This window comes from Atractosteus spatula, chromosome 25 (genome assembly GCF_055471065.1).
Source record: "Atractosteus spatula isolate fAtrSpa1 chromosome 25, fAtrSpa1.hap1, whole genome shotgun sequence".
Taxonomy (NCBI): Eukaryota; Metazoa; Chordata; class Actinopteri; order Semionotiformes; family Lepisosteidae; genus Atractosteus; species Atractosteus spatula.
In genome coordinates, this window is record NC_142730.1 from 14,677,255 (window position 1) to 14,698,548 (window position 21,294).

General features: G+C 45.6%; 7 non-coding genes across 7 annotated transcripts; 3 read left to right on the forward strand and 4 right to left on the reverse strand.

The window, feature by feature from the left end:
* Positions 1–2,661: 2,661 nt before the first annotated feature.
* On the reverse strand, positions 2,662–2,734 carry trnak-cuu (transfer RNA lysine (anticodon CUU)). Its single transcript has one exon. It is a non-coding gene; the product is annotated as a tRNA-Lys (tRNA).
* Positions 2,735–3,782: 1,048 nt separating this feature from the next.
* Positions 3,783–3,865, forward strand: trnal-cag (transfer RNA leucine (anticodon CAG)). The gene has a single exon. It is a non-coding gene; the product is annotated as a tRNA-Leu (tRNA).
* Positions 3,866–8,550: 4,685 nt separating this feature from the next.
* On the reverse strand, positions 8,551–8,623 carry trnak-cuu (transfer RNA lysine (anticodon CUU)). Its single transcript has one exon. It is a non-coding gene; the product is annotated as a tRNA-Lys (tRNA).
* A 1,048-nt stretch (positions 8,624–9,671) lies between these two features.
* trnal-cag (transfer RNA leucine (anticodon CAG)) lies at positions 9,672–9,754 on the forward strand. Its single transcript has one exon. It is a non-coding gene; the product is annotated as a tRNA-Leu (tRNA).
* Positions 9,755–14,439: 4,685 nt separating this feature from the next.
* trnak-cuu (transfer RNA lysine (anticodon CUU)) lies at positions 14,440–14,512 on the reverse strand. The gene has a single exon. It is a non-coding gene; the product is annotated as a tRNA-Lys (tRNA).
* A 1,048-nt stretch (positions 14,513–15,560) lies between these two features.
* On the forward strand, positions 15,561–15,643 carry trnal-cag (transfer RNA leucine (anticodon CAG)). The gene has a single exon. It is a non-coding gene; the product is annotated as a tRNA-Leu (tRNA).
* A 4,685-nt stretch (positions 15,644–20,328) lies between these two features.
* Positions 20,329–20,401, reverse strand: trnak-cuu (transfer RNA lysine (anticodon CUU)). The gene has a single exon. It is a non-coding gene; the product is annotated as a tRNA-Lys (tRNA).
* Positions 20,402–21,294: the final 893 nt, after the last annotated feature.

The following is a 21,294-nucleotide window of genomic DNA, read 5'->3' on the forward strand; positions in this document are numbered from 1 at the left end:
GGCTGGAAGTAGGGCGCAAGGCATGCCAATGCCAAAAGCGTGGTTGTCTGCTTCCAAGTGTGAAATGTCGCTGGGGGACGCTGAAGACATGACTTCCAAGGCAGCAGGTCCAAGCGATTTAGCGTTTGTACAAGAAGCAGGAAGAGAGAAACGGCACTCCGCCTTTTTCTGGGCAGGCGCACGGCGACACGAGAAGGACGCCGTAGTCGGCAGGATTCGACCCGGCGCGGGGAGAGCCCAATGGCTTTCTAGTCCATCGCCTTAACCGCTCGGCCACAACTACAGGGAGCGCCGCCGCCGCCGTCTTGCGATCATTTAACACGGAGGGCGAGGCGGCGGAGGTAACCTTTTTCAACGTCGCTCTCCGTTTCAAAAAAAAAAAAGGCAAATGACATGCTAGCACTCAGACACCCCTCAGAAGATTGAAGGGTGGCTTAAAGCTGGAATGATTAGGTCTCCCCGCTCCGACACCAAAATGGAACTTCGTTAGGCAGAGAGAAAGCAACATCGGAGGAGCGTGAACGAGACTTTCGAAGCTGCTCCACACGGCACTTTGAATCGCAGACATAGCAGTGTTAGAGGCAGGAATCGCCTTTGCGAACGCGATGAGAAACAGAACGCAAGCTCAGGTCCTGCGGTTTAATAAGCAGGCACGGCTTTCATGCGACTGCACATTTCTTTTCTGGAGCGAGTTGACTTTCAGCTTCAAGAAATTCACACAACTTCCGAAATCCGAAATACAAATCTGGCTCATCGCTGCACAAGAAATGCCGCCGGCTGGCAAGAAAATGACAGCGATGTTTTTCCTTAACGACAAACTTCCGATGGAGAAAAACAACGGCGGTGTGTCGTGGAAATTTAACTATCAAGGAAGCCACAAGAGAGAGTTCTCACCTGAGTAAGGTCTTTATTTCAATATTGCAATATTGGGAGCCCTGTTGCCACTTCGCAAAGTGCAACCGGAGACTCAATTTGTTACAAGCAGTACAGGGTTTTTATAAGACGTTGCGCTGTAAAAAAGCTCAGTGCTTTGTCCCTTCAAAAGCTTCCCCTTTCCCTAAGACAAAACAGATTACAACATAGAACGAGAGAAGAAGCACTAGATTTGTTATTCAAAGTTTATCAGTTACTTTCGGCTAATTCTAACGACCCAGACAGCATATATTGTTTTGGTACATTGTCTTCTAAAGTTACCCAAACAGTGTACTTTGTTGACGCACTGTATTCTAAAGTTCTGCACGTACTGTAGCACAGCAATTACATCCTTGAAATATATTATCTAAAAGCACCAATATATTTTTTTCAAAGCTCTCTACATTTTAAGAATCAATTTACTTATTAGATTTCCACTTCAGGTGCGTGTCTGTCGGCTTGATTCAGTTTAATGCAAGTATTCATTCTCTTTCTGGAATATACAGCTTGCGACAGATGAAATACAATTCTTGGCTTTTCTGGGTGGGTGCAGAAGAAATCCTGCCGGCTGCTTCTGGAAAAGAATTCCAGCCTTTTTTACTCTTTAACCAGAAACTTGCGAATGATACAAAGCAAGCGGGGGGCGTTTCTGTGCAGCTGTTAACTGAACGGCTGCTGGTTCAAGCCCACCCAGGGCTTGTTCCGATTTCAACATCATGCCCCCTAAAGGTAGACTGGATTTCTTTGCGAAACATTCACCCTTTGGACATTTCAGGAAAGGTGCGTGTCGATGCAAGACTTGAAAAGCTTTCCATACAACGAAAAAAATAGTGCTTTTGATTGAAGGAAACGGCAAGAGCAGTTTGAGCAGCTCCGGCCTCTCAAGCGCTTTACAAAGTGATCGGCACCTCGATAGGCAGTTTAGAAGGCTGAGAATGATGCTGGAAGCACAGCGACGTTCTAAAACCAGCGCTTGAAAAGCATCTGCATACATAAAATGTCCATTTCTCAAAAGCTAAATCTGCAGCTTCAGAAGATTGTCAGCTGTATGTTTTCGTTCTTTGTTTCCTTTTTTTACATGACAAGCTTTCGAGAAATGAACTGTCGTTTGTGATGAAGGCTGCATTCGAAATTGTGCATCTAGCTTAGTTCAATGAAATCGGAACGTGCGCCTGTCTCAAACGGATGGCTCTTTGCAGGCACACTACGGAAACCTGCGGGCGCAAGTTGGGAGAAGTGACTCTTGCAGAGTGTCGAGCTTCGAGAACAGGACTCCGCTCAGGAAGATATTGCCACGTGTTGAAGAGTTGCTTTTCGCCATTTCTTTCCCATATTTTTCCAGTGCGGTTCAAAATGTTACGTACGTACGTGTTACCTGCAAAATCACAGTGAAACTGTTATGGCGAAAAGATTCCAAATAGTTATTGTATTAGAATAGCTCTGCAATTTCTTAGCCTTCGTACACGCAGTGTTTAAGGAAAGGCTAGAGTAAATGAAACTGTAAATAGACAGGAGCTCTTATCAGTTTTCATACAAGTTATGATGGCTGCAGCTCCTATCTGCGTCAGAGTGACCGGAGCCAACGGATTGTCTGCGGAACCTTTGATTTATCTCTCGGGCAAAGAGATAGATAAGCCCTTTTCATCTCAGTTTCATCACACCTGTGCATTAAAGTTTAGTGCTCGGTACCATCAAGGTGTAAGAGGGTCAAGGATGAGCACGAAACTTTGTTAATAAGGAGACGGGCACCGCCCAACGTGGGGCTCGAACCCACGACCCTGAGATTAAGAGTCTCATGCTCTACCGACTGAGCTAGCCGGGCGCCAGGGAAGCAAGGGGTTAACGTGTCCCTGTTGACATCAATTGGACAAGGTATACTTCCTGGCTTTTCATCATGTGGTGACCGGATTCGAGAGTAGCACACCCTGTTCTTTGTTGATTACTGTACCTCAAGCAGCGCAAATGTCAGTAATCATTGAAATGTACGACCTACAATCTCCTCAGCATGCCCGCGTGGACTCCTCTGTGATCATCCTTCTACGTTCTGCTGTAGTTTTCATGCAAGTGAAAACCGTGCTCCAAATAACAACGGCACAGTTGTATCCTGCGGTAAGCATTCTTCTAATTCCATCGTTTTGCTCCAGGGAAAAGGTAGCGCATCATAGTGTTGATATTCCAAGGTCTCAGAGTCCGTATTGGATGGCTTGGATGCAGACATCGCTCAGAGCTCCCAGTATGATTTTCCCGAGTTCAGTTTTGCAGTGTCTTAGTGCTTTCCTGCTTCCAGTGGGTCTTTGAATGCTCTGCTAAGTAGAGACGTGACATAATTACTAATGCGACCGACTGTGCTGGCTGTTCCTGGTTAATAATGATTAATGCGAGAAATCAATATAAACATAACTGCTTCGATTTCGAGAGAGAAACTCAGAACAGAACTTAAGGAAAGGGAGATCCACACTACTTTAATGCACTTTGCTAACCCGATGGAATGCTTATGAACCATGCGTAAGACACATGTAGCAGAGGATGGTTTCGATCCATCGACCTCTGGGTTATGGGCCCAGCACGCTTCCGCTGCGCCACTCTGCTGACGGCCATCCTACGCGTTCCACCTAACTGCTCTTTGTATTTCCTACATAAGTGATGAAAGAGTTGAAAGTTTCAGTGACAAACGCAGACGTCACTTTGAGCGCTTGGTGTTTTGTAGCACAAATCATCACACGCTGCTCTACACTGGATTATAAAGGCCGACACATTTTCCAAACATTTTAATGCTGGAGTCACACTGTAGTATTAATAACAGTGCGATACTCGAAGAGCGTAGTGGGATCGCGGTGGCTCATCAGACCGCTTTGGGGGAGGGGGCTGGCGTCAGGATGGCCGAGCGGTCTAAGGCGCTGCGTTCAGGTCACAATCTCCCCTGGAGGCGTGGGTTCGAATCCCACTCCTGACAAAAAGCTTGCGCCATTCCCTCTCCAGTCGGGTGCACATGGGTGAAGCAGCCTGACGTAGGAGACGTGCACCTATAGGCACGCGCGTGTCCCATACCTCTCCTGATTTAGCTCGTACTCCATAGGATGGAAGCGGCTGCTCTGGCTTTTTCACTCGAATATAATCTGATCGCAACAGAAGGCCGTGCAGCCCAGTGCTGGTTTAAGAATGCCTCGTGTCTTCAGGCCCCTATTCCATCAGGTTACCCCTTTGGAATAGTCGTCCGAAAATGACGGAAAAGGAGAAGCACGTAAGCTCCCACAAACTGCCTTAGCATTAGCGGTTGGAATCTGATGGGAGAAAAGCAACCCGGCTCGCCGTCAAGCAATCCATCCCTGGTCTCCCACGTGACGGGCGGGAATACGCCCCACTATACTAACGAGGAGCGCTTGCTTGGCGCTTGAAGACACTTCCTCTTGCGGCTACTACTGTTTCCGGTTTCGCCTTTTATTTTCATTCCTCCCAGAGGAGCGCATGAAAACGTTTCCATCTGCGCCATCCTCACCCCTCCACTGCTATGGTCACTGCTCCTCCTGGTGCACTGCAAACACCTATTCAGTCGGTTCTTTCAGTTTGAATAATTAGATCTTCAAAGGCTGGAAGTAGGGCGCAAGGCATGCCAATGCCAAAAGCGTGGTTGTCTGCTTCCAAGTGTGAAATGTCGCTGGGGGACGCTGAAGACATGACTTCCAAGGCAGCAGGTCCAAGCGATTTAGCGTTTGTACAAGAAGCAGGAAGAGAGAAACGGCACTCCGCCTTTTTCTGGGCAGGCGCACGGCGACACGAGAAGGACGCCGTAGTCGGCAGGATTCGACCCGGCGCGGGGAGAGCCCAATGGCTTTCTAGTCCATCGCCTTAACCGCTCGGCCACAACTACAGGGAGCGCCGCCGCCGCCGTCTTGCGATCATTTAACACGGAGGGCGAGGCGGCGGAGGTAACCTTTTTCAACGTCGCTCTCCGTTTCAAAAAAAAAAAAGGCAAATGACATGCTAGCACTCAGACACCCCTCAGAAGATTGAAGGGTGGCTTAAAGCTGGAATGATTAGGTCTCCCCGCTCCGACACCAAAATGGAACTTCGTTAGGCAGAGAGAAAGCAACATCGGAGGAGCGTGAACGAGACTTTCGAAGCTGCTCCACACGGCACTTTGAATCGCAGACATAGCAGTGTTAGAGGCAGGAATCGCCTTTGCGAACGCGATGAGAAACAGAACGCAAGCTCAGGTCCTGCGGTTTAATAAGCAGGCACGGCTTTCATGCGACTGCACATTTCTTTTCTGGAGCGAGTTGACTTTCAGCTTCAAGAAATTCACACAACTTCCGAAATCCGAAATACAAATCTGGCTCATCGCTGCACAAGAAATGCCGCCGGCTGGCAAGAAAATGACAGCGATGTTTTTCCTTAACGACAAACTTCCGATGGAGAAAAACAACGGCGGTGTGTCGTGGAAATTTAACTATCAAGGAAGCCACAAGAGAGAGTTCTCACCTGAGTAAGGTCTTTATTTCAATATTGCAATATTGGGAGCCCTGTTGCCACTTCGCAAAGTGCAACCAGAGACTCAATTTGTCACAAGCAGTACAGGGTTTTTATAAGACGTTGCGCTGTAAAAAAGCTCAGTGCTTTGTCCCTTCAAAAACTTCCCCTTTCCCTAAGACAAAACAGATTACATCATAGAGCGAGAGAAGAAGCACTAGATTTGTTATTCAAAGCTTATCAGTTACTTTCGGCTAATTCTAACGAACCAGACAGCATATATTGTTTTGGTACATTGTCTTCTAAAGTAACCCAAACAGTGTACTTTGTTGACGCACTGTTTTCTAAAATTCTGCACGTACTGTAGCACAGCAATTACATCCTTGAAATATATTATCTAAAAGCACCAATATATTTTTTTCAAAGCTCTCTACATTTTAAGAATCAATTTACTTATTAGATTTCCACTTCAATTCCCTCCTTTTTATTCTTGAAAATGATTAAAAGTTAGATTCTTCATATGGACTCCCAGGAGGCTCCCATACTTCGGATTCTTGCGTTCTTATCAGAACATACTGATGCGCAAACATATTCATTACCATATTTGAAAAGCATTGGAATAATACATGTCATATAGCAACATGAAAACAGGAAGACAAGTATCACAGCCCCTATAATCGGTGTTAGTAACTTAAAGAAAAACATTCCCCCTGGCCCAAACAGTGATTCTAACCAGGAGAGAAATGGGTGAGGCTGTAGAATGAGGCATTAAAGCACATACATAACAAGATGCATTACATTTCTTTAACTTTAACTGTTCTTCTAGTTGTTGTATCTGCCTGGTACTAAAACTACCATTTTCTGGAAAACCTAACTTACTCCACGATGGAAGACACTTTATTCCCCTTTCTCCAAATTCCCTGTACATGTACTTCGCTGGACCGCTCGGTCCTGTTTCCGTCTTCGAATTTTCATTTCCCATTTTTACCGATCGGTGCCTTACTTTAGAACCTTATCACATTAACTACTCCGCAGAGCAAAAACCACACGTCTGTGTTAAGATAAGTTCTTTATGAGTCCCGGACTCATCAAACCCGCGTGAGAACACCCTCACCGGCCTGCTCTTTCTCTGCTATAAGACCACAGAAAAAATTCTTATAAATCGTCTTAAAACAAAAGTTCGTTAAAAGGATCACTTACTGACGTCAGACAGCCGTGAATTCTCCAGACGCGTCTCAGGAAGGACAAACAGTTTATCCTCCGAGGTTCGTCCAATTTGCTAAAATTGTCCGGCTCCGGATGGAGTTTCAGCAGCCGTCCGCGCTCAGGTTAGTGTCCCATCTGGGGTGCCAATTCTGTCGTGGAAATTTAACTATCAAGGAAGCCACAAGAGAGAGTTCTCACCTGAGTAAGGTCTTTATTTCAATATTGCAATATTGGGAGCCCTGTTGCCACTTCGCAAAGTGCAACCGGAGACTCAATTTGTTACAAGCAGTACAGGGTTTTTATAAGACGTTGCGCTGTAAAAAAGCTCAGTGCTTTGTCCCTTCAAAAGCTTCCCCTTTCCCTAAGACAAAACAGATTACAACATAGAACGAGAGAAGAAGCACTAGATTTGTTATTCAAAGCTTATCAGTTACTTTCGGCTAATTCTAACGACCCAGACAGCATATATTGTTTTGGTACATTGTCTTCTAAAGTTACCCAAACAGTGTACTTTGTTGACGCACTGTATTCTAAAGTTCTGCACGTACTGTAGCACAGCAATTACATCCTTGAAATATATTATCTAAAAGCACCAATATATTTTTTTCAAAGCTCTCTACATTTTAAGAATCAATTTACTTATTAGATTTCCACTTCAGGTGCGTGTCTGTCGGCTTGATTCAGTTTAATGCAAGTATTCATTCTCTTTCTGGAATATACAGCTTGCGACAGATGAAATACAATTCTTGGCTTTTCTGGGTGGGTGCAGAAGAAATCCTGCCGGCTGCTTCTGGAAAAGAATTCCAGCCTTTTTTACTCTTTAACCAGAAACTTGCGAATGATACAAAGCAAGCGGGGGGCGTTTCTGTGCAGCTGTTAACTGAACGGCTGCTGGTTCAAGCCCACCCAGGGCTTGTTCCGATTTCAACATCATGCCCCCTAAAGGTAGACTGGATTTCTTTGCGAAACATTCACCCTTTGGACATTTCAGGAAAGGTGCGTGTCGATGCAAGACTTGAAAAGCTTTCCATACAACGAAAAAAATAGTGCTTTTGATTGAAGGAAACGGCAAGAGCAGTTTGAGCAGCTCCGGCCTCTCAAGCGCTTTACAAAGTGATCGGCACCTCGATAGGCAGTTTAGAAGGCTGAGAATGATGCTGGAAGCACAGCGACGTTCTAAAACCAGCGCTTGAAAAGCATCTGCATACATAAAATGTCCATTTCTCAAAAGCTAAATCTGCAGCTTCAGAAGATTGTCAGCTGTATGTTTTCGTTCTTTGTTTCCTTTTTTTACATGACAAGCTTTCGAGAAATGAACTGTCGTTTGTGATGAAGGCTGCATTCGAAATTGTGCATCTAGCTTAGTTCAATGAAATCGGAACGTGCGCCTGTCTCAAACGGATGGCTCTTTGCAGGCACACTACGGAAACCTGCGGGCGCAAGTTGGGAGAAGTGACTCTTGCAGAGTGTCGAGCTTCGAGAACAGGACTCCGCTCAGGAAGATATTGCCACGTGTTGAAGAGTTGCTTTTCGCCATTTCTTTCCCATATTTTTCCAGTGCGGTTCAAAATGTTACGTACGTACGTGTTACCTGCAAAATCGCAGTGAAACTGTTATGGCGAAAAGATTCCAAATAGTTATTGTATTAGAATAGCTCTGCAATTTCTTAGCCTTCGTACACGCAGTGTTTAAGGAAAGGCTAGAGTAAATGAAACTGTAAATAGACAGGAGCTCTTATCAGTTTTCATACAAGTTATGATGGCTGCAGCTCCTATCTGCGTCAGAGTGACCGGAGCCAACGGATTGTCTGCGGAACCTTTGATTTATCTCTCGGGCAAAGAGATAGATAAGCCCTTTTCATCTCAGTTTCATCACACCTGTGCATTAAAGTTTAGTGCTCGGTACCATCAAGGTGTAAGAGGGTCAAGGATGAGCACGAAACTTTGTTAATAAGGAGACGGGCACCGCCCAACGTGGGGCTCGAACCCACGACCCTGAGATTAAGAGTCTCATGCTCTACCGACTGAGCTAGCCGGGCGCCAGGGAAGCAAGGGGTTAACGTGTCCCTGTTGACGTCAATTGGACAAGGTATACTTCCTGGCTTTTCATCATGTGGTGACCGGATTCGAGAGTAGCACACCCTGTTCTTTGTTGATTACTGTACCTCAAGCAGCGCAAATGTCAGTAATCATTGAAATGTACGACCTACAATCTCCTCAGCATGCCCGCGTGGACTCCTCTGTGATCATCCTTCTACGTTCTGCTGTAGTTTTCATGCAAGTGAAAACCGTGCTCCAAATAACAACGGCACAGTTGTATCCTGCGGTAAGCATTCTTCTAATTCCATCGTTTTGCTCCAGGGAAAAGGTAGCGCATCATAGTGTTGATATTCCAAGGTCTCAGAGTCCGTATTGGATGGCTTGGATGCAGACATCGCTCAGAGCTCCCAGTATGATTTTCCCGAGTTCAGTTTTGCAGTGTCTTAGTGCTTTCCTGCTTCCAGTGGGTCTTTGAATGCTCTGCTAAGTAGAGACGTGACATAATTACTAATGCGACCGACTGTGCTGGCTGTTCCTGGTTAATAATGATTAATGCGAGAAATCAATATAAACATAACTGCTTCGATTTCGAGAGAGAAACTCAGAACAGAACTTAAGGAAAGGGAGATCCACACTACTTTAATGCACTTTGCTAACCCGATGGAATGCTTATGAACCATGCGTAAGACACATGTAGCAGAGGATGGTTTCGATCCATCGACCTCTGGGTTATGGGCCCAGCACGCTTCCGCTGCGCCACTCTGCTGACGGCCATCCTATGCGTTCCACCTAACTGCTCTTTGTATTTCCTACATAAGTGATGAAAGAGTTGAAAGTTTCAGTGACAAACGCAGACGTCACTTTGAGCGCTTGGTGTTTTGTAGCACAAATCATCACACGCTGCTCTACACTGGATTATAAAGGCCGACACATTTTCCAAACATTTTAATGCTGGAGTCACACTGTAGTATTAATAACAGTGCGATACTCGAAGAGCGTAGTGGGATCGCGGTGGCTCATCAGACCGCTTTGGGGGAGGGGGCTGGCGTCAGGATGGCCGAGCGGTCTAAGGCGCTGCGTTCAGGTCACAGTCTCCCCTGGAGGCGTGGGTTCGAATCCCACTCCTGACAAAAAGCTTGCGCCATTCCCTCTCCAGTCGGGTGCACATGGGTGAAGCAGCCTGACGTAGGAGACGTGCACCTATAGGCACGCGCGTGTCCCATACCTCTCCTGATTTAGCTCGTACTCCATAGGATGGAAGCGGCTGCTCTGGCTTTTTCACTCGAATATAATCTGATCGCAACAGAAGGCCGTGCAGCCCAGTGCTGGTTTAAGAATGCCTCGTGTCTTCAGGCCCCTATTCCATCAGGTTACCCCTTTGGAATAGTCGTCCGAAAATGACGGAAAAGGAGAAGCACGTAAGCTCCCACAAACTGCGTTAGCATTAGCGGTTGGAATCTGATGGGAGAAAAGCAACCCGGCTCGCCGTCAAGCAATCCATCCCTGGTCTCCCACGTGACGGGCGGGAATACGCACCACTATACTAACGAGGAGCGCTTGCTTGGCGCTTGAAGACACTTCCTCTTGCGGCTACTACTGTTTCCGGTTTCGCCTTTTATTTTCATTCCTCCCAGAGGAGCGCATGAAAACGTTTCCATCTGCGCCATCCTCACCCCTCCACTGCTATGGTCACTGCTCCTCCTGGTGCACTGTAAACACCTATTCAGTCGGTTCTTTCAGTTTGAATAATTAGATCTTCAAAGGCTGGAAGTAGGGCGCAAGGCATGCCAATGCCAAAAGCGTGGTTGTCTGCTTCCAAGTGTGAAATGTCGCTGGGGGACGCTGAAGACATGACTTCCAAGGCAGCAGGTCCAAGCGATTTAGCGTTTGTACAAGAAGCAGGAAGAGAGAAACGGCACTCCGCCTTTTTCTGGGCAGGCGCACGGCGACACGAGAAGGACGCCGTAGTCGGCAGGATTCGACCCGGCGCGGGGAGAGCCCAATGGCTTTCTAGTCCATCGCCTTAACCGCTCGGCCACAACTACAGGGAGCGCCGCCGCCGCCGTCTTGCGATCATTTAACACGGAGGGCGAGGCGGCGGAGGTAACCTTTTTCAACGTCGCTCTCCGTTTCAAAAAAAAAAAAGGCAAATGACATGCTAGCACTCAGACACCCCTCAGAAGATTGAAGGGTGGCTTAAAGCTGGAATGATTAGGTCTCCCCGCTCCGACACCAAAATGGAACTTCGTTAGGCAGAGAGAAAGCAACATCGGAGGAGCGTGAACGAGACTTTCGAAGCTGCTCCACACGGCACTTTGAATCGCAGACATAGCAGTGTTAGAGGCAGGAATCGCCTTTGCGAACGCGATGAGAAACAGAACGCAAGCTCAGGTCCTGCGGTTTAATAAGCAGGCACGGCTTTCATGCGACTGCACATTTCTTTTCTGGAGCGAGTTGACTTTCAGCTTCAAGAAATTCACACAACTTCCGAAATCCGAAATACAAATCTGGCTCATCGCTGCACAAGAAATGCCGCCGGCTGGCAAGAAAATGACAGCGATGTTTTTCCTTAACGACAAACTTCCCATGGAGAAAAACAACGGCGGTGTGTCGTGGAAATTTAACTATCAAGGAAGCCACAAGAGAGAGTTCTCACCTGAGTAAGGTCTTTATTTCAATATTGCAATATTGGGAGCCCTGTTGCCACTTCGCAAAGTGCAACCAGAGACTCAATTTGTCACAAGCAGTACAGGGTTTTTATAAGACGTTGCGCTGTAAAAAAGCTCAGTGCTTTGTCCCTTCAAAAACTTCCCCTTTCCCTAAGACAAAACAGATTACATCATAGAGCGAGAGAAGAAGCACTAGATTTGTTATTCAAAGCTTATCAGTTACTTTCGGCTAATTCTAACGAACCAGACAGCATATATTGTTTTGGTACATTGTCTTCTAAAGTAACCCAAACAGTGTACTTTGTTGACGCACTGTTTTCTAAAATTCTGCACGTACTGTAGCACAGCAATTACATCCTTGAAATATATTATCTAAAAGCACCAATATATTTTTTTCAAAGCTCTCTACATTTTAAGAATCAATTTACTTATTAGATTTCCACTTCAATTCCCTCCTTTTTATTCTTGAAAATGATTAAAAGTTAGATTCTTCATATGGACTCCCAGGAGGCTCCCATACTTCGGATTCTTGCGTTCTTATCAGAACATACTGATGCGCAAACATATTCATTACCATATTTGAAAAGCATTGGAATAATACATGTCATATAGCAACATAAAAACAGGAAGACAAGTATCACAGCCCCTATAATCGGTGTTAGTAACTTAAAGAAAAACATTCCCCCTGGCCCAAACAGTGATTCTAACCAGGAGAGAAATGGGTGAGGCTGTAGAATGAGGCATTAAAGCACATACATAACAAGATGCATTACATTTCTTTAACTTTAACTGTTCTTCTAGTTGTTGTATCTGCCTGGTACTAAAACTACCATTTTCTGGAAAACCTAACTTACTCCACGATGGAAGACACTTTATTCCCCTTTCTCCAAATTCCCTGTACATGTACTTCGCTGGACCGCTCGGTCCTGTTTCCGTCTTCGAATTTTCATTTCCCATTTTTACCGATCGGTGCCTTACTTTAGAACCTTATCACATTAACTACTCCGCAGAGCAAAAACCACACGTCTGTGTTAAGATAAGTTCTTTATGAGTCCCGGACTCATCAAACCCGCGTGAGAACACCCTCACCGGCCTGCTCTTTCTCTGCTATAAGACCACAGAAAAAATTCTTATAAATCGTCTTAAAACAAAAGTTCGTTAAAAGGATCACTTACTGACGTCAGACAGCCGTGAATTCTCCAGACGCGTCTCAGGAAGGACAAACAGTTTATCCTCCGAGGTTCGTCCAATTTGCTAAAATTGTCCGGCTCCGGATGGAGTTTCAGCAGCCGTCCGCGCTCAGGTTAGTGTCCCATCTGGGGTGCCAATTCTGTCGTGGAAATTTAACTATCAAGGAAGCCACAAGAGAGAGTTCTCACCTGAGTAAGGTCTTTATTTCAATATTGCAATATTGGGAGCCCTGTTGCCACTTCGCAAAGTGCAACCGGAGACTCAATTTGTTACAAGCAGTACAGGGTTTTTATAAGACGTTGCGCTGTAAAAAAGCTCAGTGCTTTGTCCCTTCAAAAGCTTCCCCTTTCCCTAAGACAAAACAGATTACAACATAGAACGAGAGAAGAAGCACTAGATTTGTTATTCAAAGCTTATCAGTTACTTTCGGCTAATTCTAACGACCCAGACAGCATATATTGTTTTGGTACATTGTCTTCTAAAGTTACCCAAACAGTGTACTTTGTTGACGCACTGTATTCTAAAGTTCTGCACGTACTGTAGCACAGCAATTACATCCTTGAAATATATTATCTAAAAGCACCAATATATTTTTTTCAAAGCTCTCTACATTTTAAGAATCAATTTACTTATTAGATTTCCACTTCAGGTGCGTGTCTGTCGGCTTGATTCAGTTTAATGCAAGTATTCATTCTCTTTCTGGAATATACAGCTTGCGACAGATGAAATACAATTCTTGGCTTTTCTGGGTGGGTGCAGAAGAAATCCTGCCGGCTGCTTCTGGAAAAGAATTCCAGCCTTTTTTACTCTTTAACCAGAAACTTGCGAATGATACAAAGCAAGCGGGGGGCGTTTCTGTGCAGCTGTTAACTGAACGGCTGCTGGTTCAAGCCCACCCAGGGCTTGTTCCGATTTCAACATCATGCCCCCTAAAGGTAGACTGGATTTCTTTGCGAAACATTCACCCTTTGGACATTTCAGGAAAGGTGCGTGTCGATGCAAGACTTGAAAAGCTTTCCATACAACGAAAAAAATAGTGCTTTTGATTGAAGGAAACGGCAAGAGCAGTTTGAGCAGCTCCGGCCTCTCAAGCGCTTTACAAAGTGATCGGCACCTCGATAGGCAGTTTAGAAGGCTGAGAATGATGCTGGAAGCACAGCGACGTTCTAAAACCAGCGCTTGAAAAGCATCTGCATACATAAAATGTCCATTTCTCAAAAGCTAAATCTGCAGCTTCAGAAGATTGTCAGCTGTATGTTTTCGTTCTTTGTTTCCTTTTTTTACATGACAAGCTTTCGAGAAATGAACTGTCGTTTGTGATGAAGGCTGCATTCGAAATTGTGCATCTAGCTTAGTTCAATGAAATCGGAACGTGCGCCTGTCTCAAACGGATGGCTCTTTGCAGGCACACTACGGAAACCTGCGGGCGCAAGTTGGGAGAAGTGACTCTTGCAGAGTGTCGAGCTTCGAGAACAGGACTCCGCTCAGGAAGATATTGCCACGTGTTGAAGAGTTGCTTTTCGCCATTTCTTTCCCATATTTTTCCAGTGCGGTTCAAAATGTTACGTACGTACGTGTTACCTGCAAAATCGCAGTGAAACTGTTATGGCGAAAAGATTCCAAATAGTTATTGTATTAGAATAGCTCTGCAATTTCTTAGCCTTCGTACACGCAGTGTTTAAGGAAAGGCTAGAGTAAATGAAACTGTAAATAGACAGGAGCTCTTATCAGTTTTCATACAAGTTATGATGGCTGCAGCTCCTATCTGCGTCAGAGTGACCGGAGCCAACGGATTGTCTGCGGAACCTTTGATTTATCTCTCGGGCAAAGAGATAGATAAGCCCTTTTCATCTCAGTTTCATCACACCTGTGCATTAAAGTTTAGTGCTCGGTACCATCAAGGTGTAAGAGGGTCAAGGATGAGCACGAAACTTTGTTAATAAGGAGACGGGCACCGCCCAACGTGGGGCTCGAACCCACGACCCTGAGGTTAAGAGTCTCATGCTCTACCGACTGAGCTAGCCGGGCGCCAGGGAAGCAAGGGGTTAACGTGTCCCTGTTGACATCAATTGGACAAGGTATACTTCCTGGCTTTTCATCATGTGGTGACCGGATTCGAGAGTAGCACACCCTGTTCTTTGTTGATTACTGTACCTCAAGCAGCGCAAATGTCAGTAATCATTGAAATGTACGACCTACAATCTCCTCAGCATGCCCGCGTGGACTCCTCTGTGATCATCCTTCTACGTTCTGCTGTAGTTTTCATGCAAGTGAAAACCGTGCTCCAAATAACAACGGCACAGTTGTATCCTGCGGTAAGCATTCTTCTAATTCCATCGTTTTGCTCCAGGGAAAAGGTAGCGCATCATAGTGTTGATATTCCAAGGTCTCAGAGTCCGTATTGGATGGCTTGGATGCAGACATCGCTCAGAGCTCCCAGTATGATTTTCCCGAGTTCAGTTTTGCAGTGTCTTAGTGCTTTCCTGCTTCCAGTGGGTCTTTGAATGCTCTGCTAAGTAGAGACGTGACATAATTACTAATGCGACCGACTGTGCTGGCTGTTCCTGGTTAATAATGATTAATGCGAGAAATCAATATAAACATAACTGCTTCGATTTCGAGAGAGAAACTCAGAACAGAACTTAAGGAAAGGGAGATCCACACTACTTTAATGCACTTTGCTAACCCGATGGAATGCTTATGAACCATGCGTAAGACACATGTAGCAGAGGATGGTTTCGATCCATCGACCTCTGGGTTATGGGCCCAGCACGCTTCCGCTGCGCCACTCTGCTGACGGCCATCCTACGCGTTCCACCTAACTGCTCTTTGTATTTCCTACATAAGTGATGAAAGAGTTGAAAGTTTCAGTGACAAACGCAGACGTCACTTTGAGCGCTTGGTGTTTTGTAGCACAAATCATCACACGCTGCTCTACACTGGATTATAAAGGCCGACACATTTTCCAAACATTTTAATGCTGGAGTCACACTGTAGTATTAATAACAGTGCGATACTCGAAGAGCGTAGTGGGATCGCGGTGGCTCATCAGACCGCTTTGGGGGAGGGGGCGGGCGTCAGGATGGCCGAGCGGTCTAAGGCGCTGCGTTCAGGTCACAGTCTCCCCTGGAGGCGTGGGTTCGAATCCCACTCCTGACAAAAAGCTTGCGCCATTCCCTCTCCAGTCGGGTGCACATGGGTGAAGCAGCCTGACGTAGGAGACGTGCACCTATAGGCACGCGCGTGTCCCATACCTCTCCTGATTTAGCTCGTACTCCATAGGATGGAAGCGGCTGCTCTGGCTTTTTCACTCGAATATAATCTGATCGCAACAGAAGGCCGTGCAGCCCAGTGCTGGTTTAAGAATGCCTCGTGTCTTCAGGCCCCTATTCCATCAGGTTACCCCTTTGGAATAGTCGTCCGAAAATGACGGAAAAGGAGAAGCACGTAAGCTCCCACAAACTGCGTTAGCATTAGCGGTTGGAATCTGATGGGAGAAAAGCAACCCGGCTCGCCGTCAAGCAATCCATCCCTGGTCTCCCACGTGACGGGCGGGAATACGCACCACTATACTAACGAGGAGCGCTTGCTTGGCGCTTGAAGACACTTCCTCTTGCGGCTACTACTGTTTCCGGTTTCGCCTTTTATTTTCATTCCTCCCAGAGGAGCGCATGAAAACGTTTCCATCTGCGCCATCCTCACCCCTCCACTGCTATGGTCACTGCTCCTCCTGGTGCACTGCAAACACCTATTCAGTCGGTTCTTTCAGTTTGAATAATTAGATCTTCAAAGGCTGGAAGTAGGGCGCAAGGCATGCCAATGCCAAAAGCGTGGTTGTCTGCTTCCAAGTGTGAAATGTCGCTGGGGGACGCTGAAGACATGACTTCCAAGGCAGCAGGTCCAAGCGATTTAGCGTTTGTACAAGAAGCAGGAAGAGAGAAACGGCACTCCGCCTTTTTCTGGGCAGGCGCACGGCGACACGAGAAGGACGCCGTAGTCGGCAGGATTCGACCCGGCGCGGGGAGAGCCCAATGGCTTTCTAGTCCATCGCCTTAACCGCTCGGCCACAACTACAGGGAGCGCCGCCGCCGCCGTCTTGCGATCATTTAACACGGAGGGCGAGGCGGCGGAGGTAACCTTTTTCAACGTCGCTCTCCGTTTCAAAAAAAAAAAAGGCAAATGACATGCTAGCACTCAGACACCCCTCAGAAGATTGAAGGGTGGCTTAAAGCTGGAATGATTAGGTCTCCCCGCTCCGACACCAAAATGGAACTTCGTTAGGCAGAGAGAAAGCAACATCGGAGGAGCGTGAACGAGACTTTCGAAGCTGCTCCACACGGCACTTTGAATCGCAGACATAGCAGTGTTAGAGGCAGGAATCGCCTTTGCGAACGCGATGAGAAACAGAACGCAAGCTCAGGTCCTGCGGTTTAATAAGCAGGCACGGCTTTCATGCGACTGCACATTTCTTTTCTGGAGCGAGTTGACTTTCAGCTTCAAGAAATTCACACAACTTCCGAAATCCGAAATACAAATCTGGCTCATCGCTGCACAAGAAATGCCGCCGGCTGGCAAGAAAATGACAGCGATGTTTTTCCTTAACGACAAACTTCCGATGGAGAAAAACAACGGCGGTGTGTCGTGGAAATTTAACTATCAAGGAAGCCACAAGAGAGAGTTCTCACCTGAGTAAGGTCTTTATTTCAATATTGCAATATTGGGAGCCCTGTTGCCACTTCGCAAAGTGCAACCAGAGACTCAATTTGTCACAAGCAGTACAGGGTTTTTATAAGACGTTGCGCTGTAAAAAAGCTCAGTGCTTTGTCCCTTCAAAAACTTCCCCTTTCCCTAAGACAAAACAGATTACATCATAGAGCGAGAGAAGAAGCACTAGATTTGTTATTCAAAGCTTATCAGTTACTTTCGGCTAATTCTAACGAACCAGACAGCATATATTGTTTTGGTACATTGTCTTCTAAAGTAACCCAAACAGTGTACTTTGTTGACGCACTGTTTTCTAAAATTCTGCACGTACTGTAGCACAGCAATTACATCCTTGAAATATATTATCTAAAAGCACCAATATATTTTTTTCAAAGCTCTCTACATTTTAAGAATCAATTTACTTATTAGATTTCCACTTCAATTCCCTCCTTTTTATTCTTGAAAATGATTAAAAGTTAGATTCTTCATATGGACTCCCAGGAGGCTCCCATACTTCGGATTCTTGCGTTCTTATCAGAACATACTGATGCGCAAACATATTCATTACCATATTTGAAAAGCATTGGAATAATACATGTCATATAGCAACATAAAAACAGGAAGACAAGTATCACAGCCCTTATAATCGGTGTTAGTAACTTAAAGAAAAACATTCCCCCTGGCCCAAACAGTGATTCTAACCAGGAGAGAAATGGGTGAGGCTGTAGAATGAGGCATTAAAGCACATACATAACAAGATGCATTACATTTCTTTAACTTTAACTGTTCTTCTAGTTGTTGTATCTGCCTGGTACTAAAACTACCATTTTCTGGAAAACCTAACTTACTCCACGATGGAAGACACTTTATTCCCCTTTCTCCAAATTCCCTGTACATGTACTTCGCTGGACCGCTCGGTCCTGTTTCCGTCTTCGAATTTTCATTTCCCATTTTTACCGATCGGTGCCTTACTTTAGAACCTTATCACATTAACTACTCCGCAGAGCAAAAACCACACGTCTGTGTTAAGATAAGTTCTTTATGAGTCCCGGACTCATCAAACCCGCGTGAGAACACCCTCACCGGCCTGCTCTTTCTCTGCTATAAGACCACAGAAAAAATTCTTATAAATCGTCTTAAAACAAAAGTTCGTTAAAAGGATCACTTACTGACGTCAGACAGCCGTGAATTCTCCAGACGCGTCTCAGGAAGGACAAACAGTTTATCCTCCGAGGTTCGTCCAATTTGCTAAAATTGTCCGGCTCCGGATGGAGTTTCAGCAGCCGTCCGCGCTCAGGTTAGTGTCCCATCTGGGGTGCCAATTCTGTCGTGGAAATTTAACTATCAAGGAAGCCACAAGAGAGAGTTCTCACCTGAGTAAGGTCTTTATTTCAATATTGCAATATTGGGAGCCCTGTTGCCACTTCGCAAAGTGCAACCGGAGACTCAATTTGTTACAAGCAGTACAGGGTTTTTATAAGACGTTGCGCTGTAAAAAAGCTCAGTGCTTTGTCCCTTCAAAAGCTTCCCCTTTCCCTAAGACAAAACAGATTACAACATAGAACGAGAGAAGAAGCACTAGATTTGTTATTCAAAGCTTATCAGTTACTTTCGGCTAATTCTAACGACCCAGGCAGCATATATTGTTTTGGTACATTGTCTTCTAAAGTTACCCAAACAGTGTACTTTGTTGACGCACTGTTTTCTAAAATTCTGCACGTACTGTAGCACAGCAATTACATCCTTGAAATATATTATCTAAAAGCACCAATATATTTTTTTCAAAGCTCTCTACATTTTAAGAATCAATTTACTTATTAGATTTCCACTTCAGGTGCGTGTCTGTCGGCTTGATTCAGTTTAATGCAAGTATTCATTCTCTTTCTGGAATATACAGCTTGCGACAGATGAAATACAATTCTTGGCTTTTCTGGGTGGGTGCAGAAGAAATCCTGCCGGCTGCTTCTGGAAAAGAATTCCAGCCTTTTTTACTCTTTAACCAGAAACTTGCGAATGATACAAAGCAAGCGGGGGGCGTTTCTGTGCAGCTGTTAACTGAACGGCTGCTGGTTCAAGCCCACCCAGGGCTTGTTCCGATTTCAACATCATGCCCCCTAAAGGTAGACTGGATTTCTTTGCGAAACATTCACCCTTTGGACATTTCAGGAAAGGTGCGTGTCGATGCAAGACTTGAAAAGCTTTCCATACAACGAAAAAAATAGTGCTTTTGATTGAAGGAAACGGCAAGAGCAGTTTGAGCAGCTCCGGCCTCTCAAGCGCTTTACAAAGTGATCGGCACCTCGATAGGCAGTTTAGAAGGCTGAGAATGATGCTGGAAGCACAGCGACGTTCTAAAACCAGCGCTTGAAAAGCATCTGCATACATAAAATGTCCATTTCTCAAAAGCTAAATCTGCAGCTTCAGAAGATTGTCAGCTGTATGTTTTCGTTCTTTGTTTCCTTTTTTTACATGACAAGCTTTCGAGAAATGAACTGTCGTTTGTGATGAAGGCTGCATTCGAAATTGTGCATCTAGCTTAGTTCAATGAAATCGGAACGTGCGCCTGTCTCAAACGGATGGCTCTTTGCAGGCACACTACGGAAACCTGCGGGCGCAAGTTGGGAGAAGTGACTCTTGCAGAGTGTCGAGCTTCGAGAACAGGACTCCGCTCAGGAAGATATTGCCACGTGTTGAAGAGTTGCTTTTCGCCATTTCTTTCCCATATTTTTCCAGTGCGGTTCAAAATGTTACGTACGTACGTGTTACCTGCAAAATCACAGTGAAACTGTTATGGCGAAAAGATTCCAAATAGTTATTGTATTAGAATAGCTCTGCAATTTCTTAGCCTTCGTACACGCAGTGTTTAAGGAAAGGCTAGAGTAAATGAAACTGTAAATAGACAGGAGCTCTTATCAGTTTTCATACAAGTTATGATGGCTGCAGCTCCTATCTGCGTCAGAGTGACCGGAGCCAACGGATTGTCTGCGGAACCTTTGATTTATCTCTCGGGCAAAGAGATAGATAAGCCCTTTTCATCTCAGTTTCATCACACCTGTGCATTAAAGTTTAGTGCTCGGTACCATCAAGGTGTAAGAGGGTCAAGGATGAGCACGAAACTTTGTTAATAAGGAGACGGGCACCGCCCAACGTGGGGCTCGAACCCACGACCCTGAGATTAAGAGTCTCATGCTCTACCGACTGAGCTAGCCGGGCGCCAGGGAAGCAAGGGGTTAACGTGTCCCTGTTGACATCAATTGGACAAGGTATACTTCCTGGCTTTTCATCATGTGGTGACCGGATTCGAGAGTAGCACACCCTGTTCTTTGTTGATTACTGTACCTCAAGCAGCGCAAATGTCAGTAATCATTGAAATGTACGACCTACAATCTCCTCAGCATGCCCGCGTGGACTCCTCTGTGATCATCCTTCTACGTTCTGCTGTAGTTTTCATGCAAGTGAAAACCGTGCTCCAAATAACAACGGCACAGTTGTATCCTGCGGTAAGCATTCTTCTAATTCCATCGTTTTGCTCCAGGGAAAAGGTAGCGCATCATAGTGTTGATATTCCAAGGTCTCAGAGTCCGTATTGGATGGCTTGGATGCAGACATCGCTCAGAGCTCCCAGTATGATTTTCCCGAGTTCAGTTTTGCAGTGTCTTAGTGCTTTCCTGCTTCCAGTGGGTCTTTGAATGCTCTGCTAAGTAGAGACGTGACATAATTACTAATGCGACCGACTGTGCTGGCTGTTCCTGGTTAATAATGATTAATGCGAGAAATCAATATAAACATAACTGCTTCGATTTCGAGAGAGAAACTCAGAACAGAACTTAAGGAAAGGGAGATCCACACTACTTTAATGCACTTTGCTAACCCGATGGAATGCTTATGAACCATGCGTAAGACACATGTAGCAGAGGATGGTTTCGATCCATCGACCTCTGGGTTATGGGCCCAGCACGCTTCCGCTGCGCCACTCTGCTGACGGCCATCCTACGCGTTCCACCTAACTGCTCTTTGTATTTCCTACATAAGTGATGAAAGAGTTGAAAGTTTCAGTGACAAACGCAGACGTCACTTTGAGCGCTTGGTGTTTTGTAGCACAAATC